Here is a 9,915-nt window from a genome sequence, read left to right as displayed (position 1 = left end):
TCTCTGTTAATCAAATTAGTATCAGTAAAATGTTCATATGAACACTTAAAAGAGTGCATAAAATTCCTGAACATTTAAAACAGGTTTTGGCATAATATTAGATAGAGCATAATGTTGTTAATCATGGCTTTAATTATTTTTTAAAATGGTGTGTTTCACAGAAATAACCTCTCCACAACAAAAGAGACAAAAGCTTTAGCTCATGCTCAAGTGATTTACCTGAACTCCACTAAAGAAGCAACTCTATGGCTGCAGAAAAAGAGTGACCTTTAAGGGCTGCCAGGGGTGGTGCAGAACAGTAGATTATCATGAATTAAAGTAATACCCCTGCCGTCTGCAGCAGACCTAAGTATTGCAAGCGTGTTACAAAAGTTAATATCCAGTTATGTCACTATCACTTTGTTTTAAAACTTCCTAAGGCTTTCTTTAGTATCTCCTTAGGCAAGTCAATCCAGCCTGCATTCACCTCCATACAGGAAGGCCATCAGTGGATTTTGCAGTGCTTCCCCAAGGCTGTGTGCATAGCCCAACCATCTGTCCTGGCTTGGTGGCAAAAATTCTGGCTGTGTGGGGGAAAAAAAAACAAAACATTGGCTGTAACCCTATTGATGATATTATGTTAACCAATAATCCTTATTTTTTTCAGAATTAAAAGAAGCATTAAAGAAAATAGTATCTTATCTCAAGAGCCTGTGATAGGCAAACAATGAGGACAAGCTACAAAGTCCTGACTGTCTATCAAATTCTTAAATAGTGTTTTGTTGAGTAAAACAAAAAACTGTACTCTCTGCTGTAACTGATAAAATACAATGTTTCTCATATTAATAAGGTTTATAATAATGTTTGGATATGAAAACCCTTCGTCCTCATTTAGCTCAGATATTGAAATGATTATATGTGTTAATCAGAAAAAGTTGTGCATGGAAATGGGAGCCCCTCCCCCCCAGCAGGCTGCTTTTAAACAAAATAATACAGCTCAAGCAGTAAGGGGGATGGATCTTAACTTGCCCTGTGAATTGGATGTAGCCAGTACCAATATTGGCTTTGGGTGTGGCTTGTGGCAGGGGCAACTTTCTAAACAAATACCACTTGACTTTTAATCACGATTGCAAGAAGAAGCCAAAGTACAAGACAGAAACAATGAACTGTTGTGGACTGCCCTATGTGAGGAAGAGAAATCTGTTGAAGAACATCTGGGATACCTGCCAGCAGTGACAGAACGGTCTATCATATCCCTGCCCCCTCCTCTAACATCTCTCTTGGGACTGTTGAGGCAGATGCCCTTGCAAAGATCCAGAGCCATACCACTGAGACCCAAAAGCAGCAGAGCGGCTCCACTGAAAAGGTAAATATCATGGATACCAGAACTTATGGTGCCCAGTCCAGCAGTTCTGATTGCTTGTCACTCAGTGGCAAATCATGAACATCACCTATGAGTGTCCATCATGCTCACTCCAATGACTGCAACAATGACCTCACTGGATGAGACATACTGCCCAAGCACAGACTCCAGTAGCACGATGACAAGTGGATTACATGGTCCCTTCCCTCCCTCAGAAGGGGCAAGGTATGCTTTTGGTGCTGCAGAAACTGCAACAGAACTCTTGTAAGCTGATCCTTACATCAAAGAACTAAGTTTAAACTATAGGTTAAAGTGCCAGCTGCCCCAAACCCAAAAGGGAAAGTAATAATAATTTGTCACTGCCTATGCATCAAACTTTACAAACTGGGAAAAATGAGGTCATTTTGATCACTCTACTGGTCTACGCAGCTCTGCTGGTTGGGAATCATAAGTCCACAAAAAAGAAAAAAAAAGCACTCAAAAACAGTTATGAAACTGATGTAGGCTATGGGTGGCAGGCTCTTTGTCTCTTCAGAGGTAACCTAAACTATGTGACTTGTGGGTGTGGGATGATGGAAGGTTGCAGTCCTGCCCTTGGTGAGCAGGAGACAGTTTAACAATGCAAGGTCTATAAACTTTAAGTATTCAGGGGAAATGCAAAGCAAATATGCTAAAAGCTTATAGAATGCCTGAGGTCCATGCTAAAAGCTTACTAAGATGTGGAAGTATATGCTAATTCAAGCCTATTGAGAACTGAAACAAAAGGATCAATTGGCCTTTCCTCTCTGTATAAAAGGGACTAAAAAATCTTGTTTGGGGCTCGGGATTCAAACAGAAAGTTCCTGAATCTGGCTGGCTGTCAATAAACCATTTTTCCTTCTCAAAATCATTCCTGAGTCCTGGCCTCTCTATACTCAAGTAATTGAACTTCTCTCAAATTCTACAACATTTTTGGCAGCCACGGCAGGACAACAAACGAAGGCCAGAGACAGTAGCATTTTGCTGCCCCTTCCAAATCCCCGAGGAAGCCGGAAGGACTCGGGTGAACCCCAAATCTGGGTGCCACTGGATTAAATTTAATCCAGAAAATATGTGGCCTCCACCAGAATCTTCCCAACAAAAATCGAGGGCAATGGAAGGTCTGAAGAGAAAGATTCTGGGAACGAAAAAGAACTCCGAACATGGAAGAAGGTAAGACTCCCCGGGTGAGCACAGTCTGGAAGGCCCTAGCTTTAATTGCTAGGAAGGGGAGGCTGATCACCTCCTGAGAGAACCCTAGTAGCCCCAGAAAATTGGGGGGAAGCCGTTCTCTCTAGGCTTGGGAAAAGGAGAAAAACCAGGGAAAAGCCCTGGTGTTTTGGGTTTGTCTAACTGCTGTTAGAATCTGGTACTAGTCTTATATCCACTGAAGGAGTGGAGTCTTGATTTTAATAGGAAGGGCTTTTTATAGGTTTGAGTCCTAATGTCCTGGAGAAAAACTGGGAAAAAAGCCCTGGTGTTTGGGGTTTGTCTAACTGCAAGTTAGAATCTGGTACTAGTCTTATATCCACTAAAGGAGTGGAGTCTTGATTTTAGTAAAAAGGGCTATTTATAGGTTCAAGTCCTAATGTCCTGGAAATTGGTCTAGATTAAAAAAAACAAAACTTGGTTACAGGAAAATGGATCGGCTTTTCTGGAGGAGCTTGGTCTGGGTGTAAAGTTTAAACAGTGGAAAAAGTCTAGCTGAAATCTTTTGTTATGGTGCTAAATTGTGAATGAATTCGCTTTATACCAAATGTTAAGTGTTCTGAGGTTTGTGATGGCTGTGGGGGCAGCCATGGTGGAAATATATATAAACTTGTGGGTCAGATTAGTGACCTTTGTTCTTCTGTCTGTGTCAGCTCAATGCTAGTGTTGGAGTTGTGTCCTTATGTAAAGTAGAATTACAGCTGAGCTGGAGCCCTCCCTTGCCATTGGCAAGGGAGTCTGGATGTTTGCGGAGTCTGGATGTTTGCGGAGTCTAGATGTTTGTGCATGCTCTGCTGCCTTGTCTCTGGTCTGGCACTTTGCCGGGGCTTGGAGGCCATCTGTGTCCGCACCATGCACCCAAGTTTGTTGGGGCTGCCCAGTCAGGGTGGCTGGGTCCCTGAGAGAGTTGCTGAATTTGAGTAGATTCTGTTCTGTCTGCCCATTTTGGCCTGAAAGCTGGAAAGGGGGGAGTGGCTTGCCGCTTTCCAGTGAGTCCACACCTTCTATTCATAAGCTGCATTCCTGTTTGATTGTTGTGCACCCAACTGCCGTGAAGGGGGTAAAAAGCAGAATCAGAATAAATGCAGTAAAGTTCCCTGCCTAGGGTGTCAAAGCCAAAATACCTTTGCATTCTGCCCAGGTTCTTAGAAGGTATTGTAGTAACTTTAAGTAAGAGAATGTGTTCTGTGAAGGTAAAATTTGTCTTAAGGGTATAAATAATTATAAAAGTTTTACAAAGCATTGTTTAAATTAAGGTATTTAAAGGTGTTATAAAATTAATAGGTTTTTAAAAAATTAATAAAAACTGTAACTAAGAGTTAAAATCATTTATAAATGCATTTATATTATAAAACAGTGGAAAGACAATAACTGAAATTATAGCTGGGTGAATTTAGCCTGAAACTATTATTTAAGTGTAAATTCTAAACTAACCTTTCCTTTGTTTATGGTTACTTCAAGCCTAACCTCACCCTTTGCCTTTGCCTATGGTTATTTCATAATTGAGAAGAGCTGGGACATCACTGTCTCCTCTCCTGGTATTAGTAACCCTTTCTCTCATGAATTCAAGTGTAAACTAAATAAATTGCTGCCTGATGGAATAAGGGTAAATGACCACTGGAGTTTTATTATCTCCAAAATCATAAAGGGGGGTGGAGGGGGAGAAGTCTCCTGCCTTGATGGTCAGTGTTCCTAAGAGTGGCAATTCATGAGAGAAACCAGTCTGTCTCCCTGAGGCTTCAAAGAGCCTCAGTAAATATATATAAAATTAATCTTGTTGCTTATCCAAAATTCTGCTAAATTCAAAGTAAAATATAAAGTTCTGAAACAAAAAAAATAGTGCTAAAGCATTGAGAACATTTTGGTTACAATCCATTAAGAAAGAAAATTCTTGTGTAAAACTGCATAGTCATAGTATAAAACTGCACAGTCATAGTGCAAATTAAGAAGAGTTTCAAGAGTCTTTGAAATGTTTTGCAGTCACACTTGTTTTGTAAGAATTAGAAGTTTAAAGTAACTAAAGTTATGTTGTGTCAAACTATTCATGTCTGACTATTTGCTCAAATTGTTGAGGTTAAATATGCAGTTATAAGTAATATATATTTCGGGACCCCAAATTAAGCTAAACAGTATATAAAATAATGCAAATTATAAATAATATCATGAGTTTTGTTTCTGTGTCTAACTCTTTGTGTCTGCCCATTTGCTCAGTGTATGTCTTCATACATCAGGATAATAATATCAAATTAACAAATGAAAATTCTTAAAAGAGCTCTATTCAAATTGTTAATTAAAATGCAGTTATATATGTAAAATAAATATTCTTTAAGCCCAAATTAAACTAAGTCCAAATTAAAGCAGGATGAAAAAGTCATAGAAATCTGATTATAGAAACAATTGGGAAAGGGCCTCCTTTGCAAGAGCTTTAAAGGCAAGACTAGGTGTAGCAGATTAAATCTATCTACTAGGCTAGGGAATTAAGAATCAGTTTGCCTGGTAATTTCCCAGTTTAAACCTTTTGTCAGCCATAAAATGTAAAAAAACAAAGATTAGGTTAATTTTCACATAAGAAAAATGTTGATGTAACCTGGCGGCCTTCTGCCTCAGTCTCCCACTCCCGGGTTGGACAGCAGTGGATGAGACCAGTTTAGGCCAGTCCTATGGGCAGTGGAAGGATGCCCAAGAAGGAGCTAAGTCGGTGCCATTTCAGCACTAAATCCTATTCCTTATTTGACAAAGGGGAGCAGGTAAAAACTAAAATGGTTGGAATGTGATAGAGGAAGCAGTTAAATCACAAACTTTTGCGTGGGAAAGTTAGATCTCAGATAAGCTGTAACTTCTGAAGTATCCAATCTATGGAAAAAACAGAGGAAGAGCTTGCATGCTAGGCTTAGGGGTATAAATTGTGTCATTTTTCTTTGTTCGGGGCACCAGCCGTATCTGGCTCTGCGCCCCTTCTTGCAAGATTGAGAATAAATTATTTTCTTCTTCTTCACAATCTGGTGAGCCTTATTTTCTTCCAGAAGATTTCTTTCCAACAAAATAAAGGTAATTAGTGGCTCTATTAACAAATTTCAGTCAGTAAAGGAAAGTCCATAAAAACTATGGAGAGATCTTCCTGGGTTATGATTTTAAAAATTAAGTAATTGTGTAATGTGTTTTAAAACCTGGTAGTCAGTATGCTTTTAAATTATTAATTTTCATAACTTAAAGAAAAGAAGTTTTTAGCTTCCTGTAAGGGAAAAAGAGAACATTCCTTGCATAAACTACTATGGTTTCAATTTTATTTAACTTGAGTGTAATCTCCCATAGTTAATTTATAAACTAAATTAACATTATATATACAAAATCTTTAGAGTAATGAAAATTGTAAGTTCACACTGGTGAAATTAGGCTAAAGGAAAAAGATTGTAGATATGCTCTCTTAAATAAATAGAGTAAATTTCTTTGGTAATTGTAATTTAATAAGTTTATTTAAACATGAGGTGTGTAGTCAATGTGGTTATAGTCAATTATAAGGAGGTTGTAAAACATCTGCCAAACTGAAAATGTTGAAATAGTTCTAGTTCTAGAAGTCATTGTTAACTAAAACTTAGATTGGTATTGGTTGCAGAAATAATGATAATAAAGCCTGTCTGAAGGGCACCGCGAAGTACATATTTAAGTAAATGGTAATAAAAAGTTATCTTGATTCTATTGGAAATCTTCTGTTTTCATTTTAACAATGAAAAATAATATTTTTCCTCTATTACTAAAGTACCTACTGTTATCTTCACAGTAAAATTGTGTAAGTGAACAGTCATTTGATATATGTGTTGCATTAAGTTGTTTAAAATATATATAAAAACAAGGAATAAACTTTAACATTGTCAAACTCTTGTGCATTCAAACCAGGCCTTGAATACATTACAGGTGGCCTCTCCATGTGAGTTATTGGCTAGGCTGGTCACTGACCCCTCAATCAAAAATATTTGCTATATCAACCTCTGGTTCTGTTCCTGAAGTCAATGGAAACTACATTGCAGTTTCAAGCTCCTGCAGCAGCCACTAATGACTCGGTACAGCCAAGTGTACAATGGATATCACCTCCAGACTGGCACTGTTCCATAGTGCCAGAGAGCACTATACATCAGGCTAGTAGAATACTGGAAATTCTCTCTAAGATCAAGGATGGTGCGACTTGCTCACTGCGTTGAAGAACATGCTAAGTGGAGCCATGATACCAGGATACAGTAAGTGAAACTTAAACACAATTGGCATTATGGCCTGCTCTCATGGAGAGATAACATGTAAAGTATTACAAACCTGGAACTCAAAACTAATAATTGCAAATCTGAATCCTTATGCATTAAGTAATACATTAGTTAATATTAAGTGCTGTACTTTTATCCTGTACTAAATATATGCCTAATAATTATAACGTTATCTTTTCTATTTTGGATCAAGTGCAGAAGTATATTAGACATGTTAAATTCCTGGTAAAATCATTTTCTAAACAGTTAAAAACATGTCTATAGAATAAGGTGGCAGTCTCAGCCAGTCTCAGTCAACTTCTATATTCTACTGTACTCTGCTGTGTAGCAAAGGTGAGGCTTGCTTGCTGATGGTGAGTCACCTATTGAACAAGTCAAAATTGCTAGAAATTGTACAATTAAACCCAAGGTGTAAAAAAACCTTTATTCTGTAGTTCTGATCACTCCCACAGGTGAAAATGAAGAGAATTTCCAACTTAGTGTTCTAACCCTGAGTGAAGCCAGTTGCCCAGGGAGTGCCAGTTCACCAGGAGCATCTGACAGAGCGAATGAGTGCCAATCATTGAACAGCTTGGAAAGTGTCTTCAGACAAAGCTAAGTGTCTGTTGCAATTTCTCTCTGAAGATGAATAACTTAAAAAAGAATATATATGCTGTTCCCACCAGCTTTTAAGGAGTGCCATCTTTATAGGCACCTAACCTTGTCTACCTCTGTAATCCAATGTGTCCTCTTTTAAAAACGGGTATTCCAAATTTTTAATTAAGTTTGTTTCTTTCAGAGTGAACATCTTATTAACCATATGAAAACTTCATCCAACTTCGTAAAGAATGCCAGATCCATCTTCCTCCAGTTAGAATAAATTAAGAGTTTTACACCTTATTAGGCAATGACTACAGCCCATGGCCAGCAGGAAGCAGTTACAGAAAAGAGATCTGTCTCCCTTCAGCACCCCTTTTAAATTAAAGATGTAAACTCTTCAAGGGTAAAATAAAATTAATAGATGGATCTGGAACCTGACTGGAAATCCATGTGAGTGCCGGTGGCCGCAGGATGACTGCAGGAGGCCCCCGCCCCAGGATTCTGCTGTCCAGAATGAAAACTTCTAAACTCTTAAAAACAGTCCTGGATGCTACACTAAAGATTGATAAATAATCAATCAAAACAACAAACAGCCATCCACCTCATAGCTCCAACAATAATTATGCCAAACCTTAGCAAGTTAAACTCTGGCAAAGGGGGGAAATGATGTCAGCTATGGGTGGGAGGCTCTTCCTCTCTTCAGAGATAACCTAAACTATCTGTGACTTGTGGGTGTGGGATGATACAAGGCTGCAGTCCTGCCCTTGGTGAGCAGGAGACAGTTTAACAATGCAAGGTCTATAAACTTTAAGTATTCAGGGGAAATGCAAAGCAAATATGCTAAAAGCTTATCGAATGCCTGAGGTCCATGCTAAAAGCTTACTAAGATGTGGAAATATATGCTATTTCAAGCCTATTGAGAACTGAAACAAAAGGACCATTTGGCCTTTCCTCTCTGTATAAAAGGGACTAAAAAATCTTCTTTGGGGCTCGGGATTCAAACAGAAAGTTCCTGAATCTGGCTGGCTGTCAATAAACCATTTTTCCTTCTCAAAATCATTCCTGAGTCCTGGCCTCTCTATACTCAAGTAATTGAACTTCTCTCAAATTCAAGTTAGGAGGGAAGGGGAGGGGAGGGGAGGGGAGGGAGGAAGGGAAGGGAGGAAGGGAGGAAGGGAAGGGAGAAAGAAAGGGAAGAGAGAAAGAAAGGGAAGAGAGAAAGAAACAGAAGAGAGAAAGAAAGAAAGAAAGAAAAGAAAGAAAACAGAGAGATACAATAAAGGACTTCCCTCTCAGGCTATAGGCTTCTGTCTAGATTCCTCCTCATTGGCCAACTTTACCCACCAGTCAATCACCCCAGAGCCCACCTCTCTGCAGGTACCCAGATGAGGAAGGAGGGAAGAAGAATGAAAAAAGGAAAGAAAAAAATACAACAACTGGATTTCTCAGGCCACTGGTGACATTCTTGTCAGATGCCCATGCCTGCCAATCAGTCAGCCCATGGCCTGCCTCTCCATATGTACCTGGATGGGGAAAGGGAATGTAGGGAGGGAAATTGGGCTTTCCTCTCAAGATGCCTGCATCTGGCTCAGTCCCACTCACTGGCCTGATCTTCACACAGCCTGCTTCTCACCCAGTCTCCAGCTGGTCACACTGTCACTGGCCAGATCATGTCATGGCCCACTGTTCCCCATGTACCCAACTGGGCATTCCTTCACCAGCCTGACTGCTGTGTGATTCCCCACTCTCCCAATATCTAGCTGGGCTCCCCCTCATCCTCCTGACCATGCTGCTGCCTGCTTCTGTCTAGGTGCCCAGCTGGGCTGTACCTCTCCAGCTACCCTCACTCATCACCCCATGGCCCCAACAGCTTCTGCTACACCCAGCAAACCTGCCTGACTTCCCACAGCTTTTACTTATGTCTGAGCATTTGATTATTTTGATGTGCTAACTCTGGAAGTCAGTTTCTCCCTCTTGCCTAAGGTTTTTAGTGTTCTTTTTTTCTTTTAGTATTTTATCCCACCGCCTTGATGTTTGTGCTCACTGTCTATACACTGTGTCCATTCACTGTTTGTTCTTCTGTGTTTGCTTGTCCTTTTTCTTTTCATCTTTTCTCTTTAGGAGGCGATGGGAACTGATCCCAGGACTGCTGGTGTGGGAGAGAGGCACTCAATTGCTGGAGCCACCTCATCTCCCTGGTCTGCCACATCTCTTACTGTCTCTCCTCTGCATCTTCCCTTGTTGCATCATCTTGCTGCACCAGATCTCCATGGTGTGGGCCACCTGCTCTCTGCAGTGCAGGCCACCAGCTCTTTGCAGTATGGGCCAGCTTGTCTTCACCAGGAAACCCCAGGAATCAAATTCAGGGCCTCCCATATGGTAGATGGGAATGCAATCTCTTGAGAGTCCCATCTGTTTTCCTTGCCTAAGATTTTTGTTGTAGATTGGCTTTGTGTTAAGGATTTTCTTCAATACTTGGTCCAGCTTATACTTAACCTTTAGAGCAGCCCAAGT

At 40.0% G+C, this 9,915-nt stretch overlaps 1 long non-coding RNA gene across 1 annotated transcript; it reads left to right on the top strand.

Annotated features, from left to right (window-relative positions):
- Positions 1-646: 646 nt before the first annotated feature.
- LOC139438077 (uncharacterized) lies at positions 647-8,460 on the top strand. Its single transcript, XR_011647959.1, has 2 exons — positions 647-2,533; positions 7,275-8,460. It is a non-coding gene; the product is annotated as an uncharacterized lncRNA (long non-coding RNA).
- Positions 8,461-9,915: the final 1,455 nt, after the last annotated feature.

This window comes from Dasypus novemcinctus, chromosome X (assembly GCF_030445035.2).
Source record: "Dasypus novemcinctus isolate mDasNov1 chromosome X, mDasNov1.1.hap2, whole genome shotgun sequence".
NCBI lineage: Eukaryota > Metazoa > Chordata > Mammalia > Cingulata > Dasypodidae > Dasypus > Dasypus novemcinctus.
The sequence above is the reverse complement of the archived record's forward strand: the minus strand, read 5'-3'. Positions and strand labels throughout refer to the sequence as shown.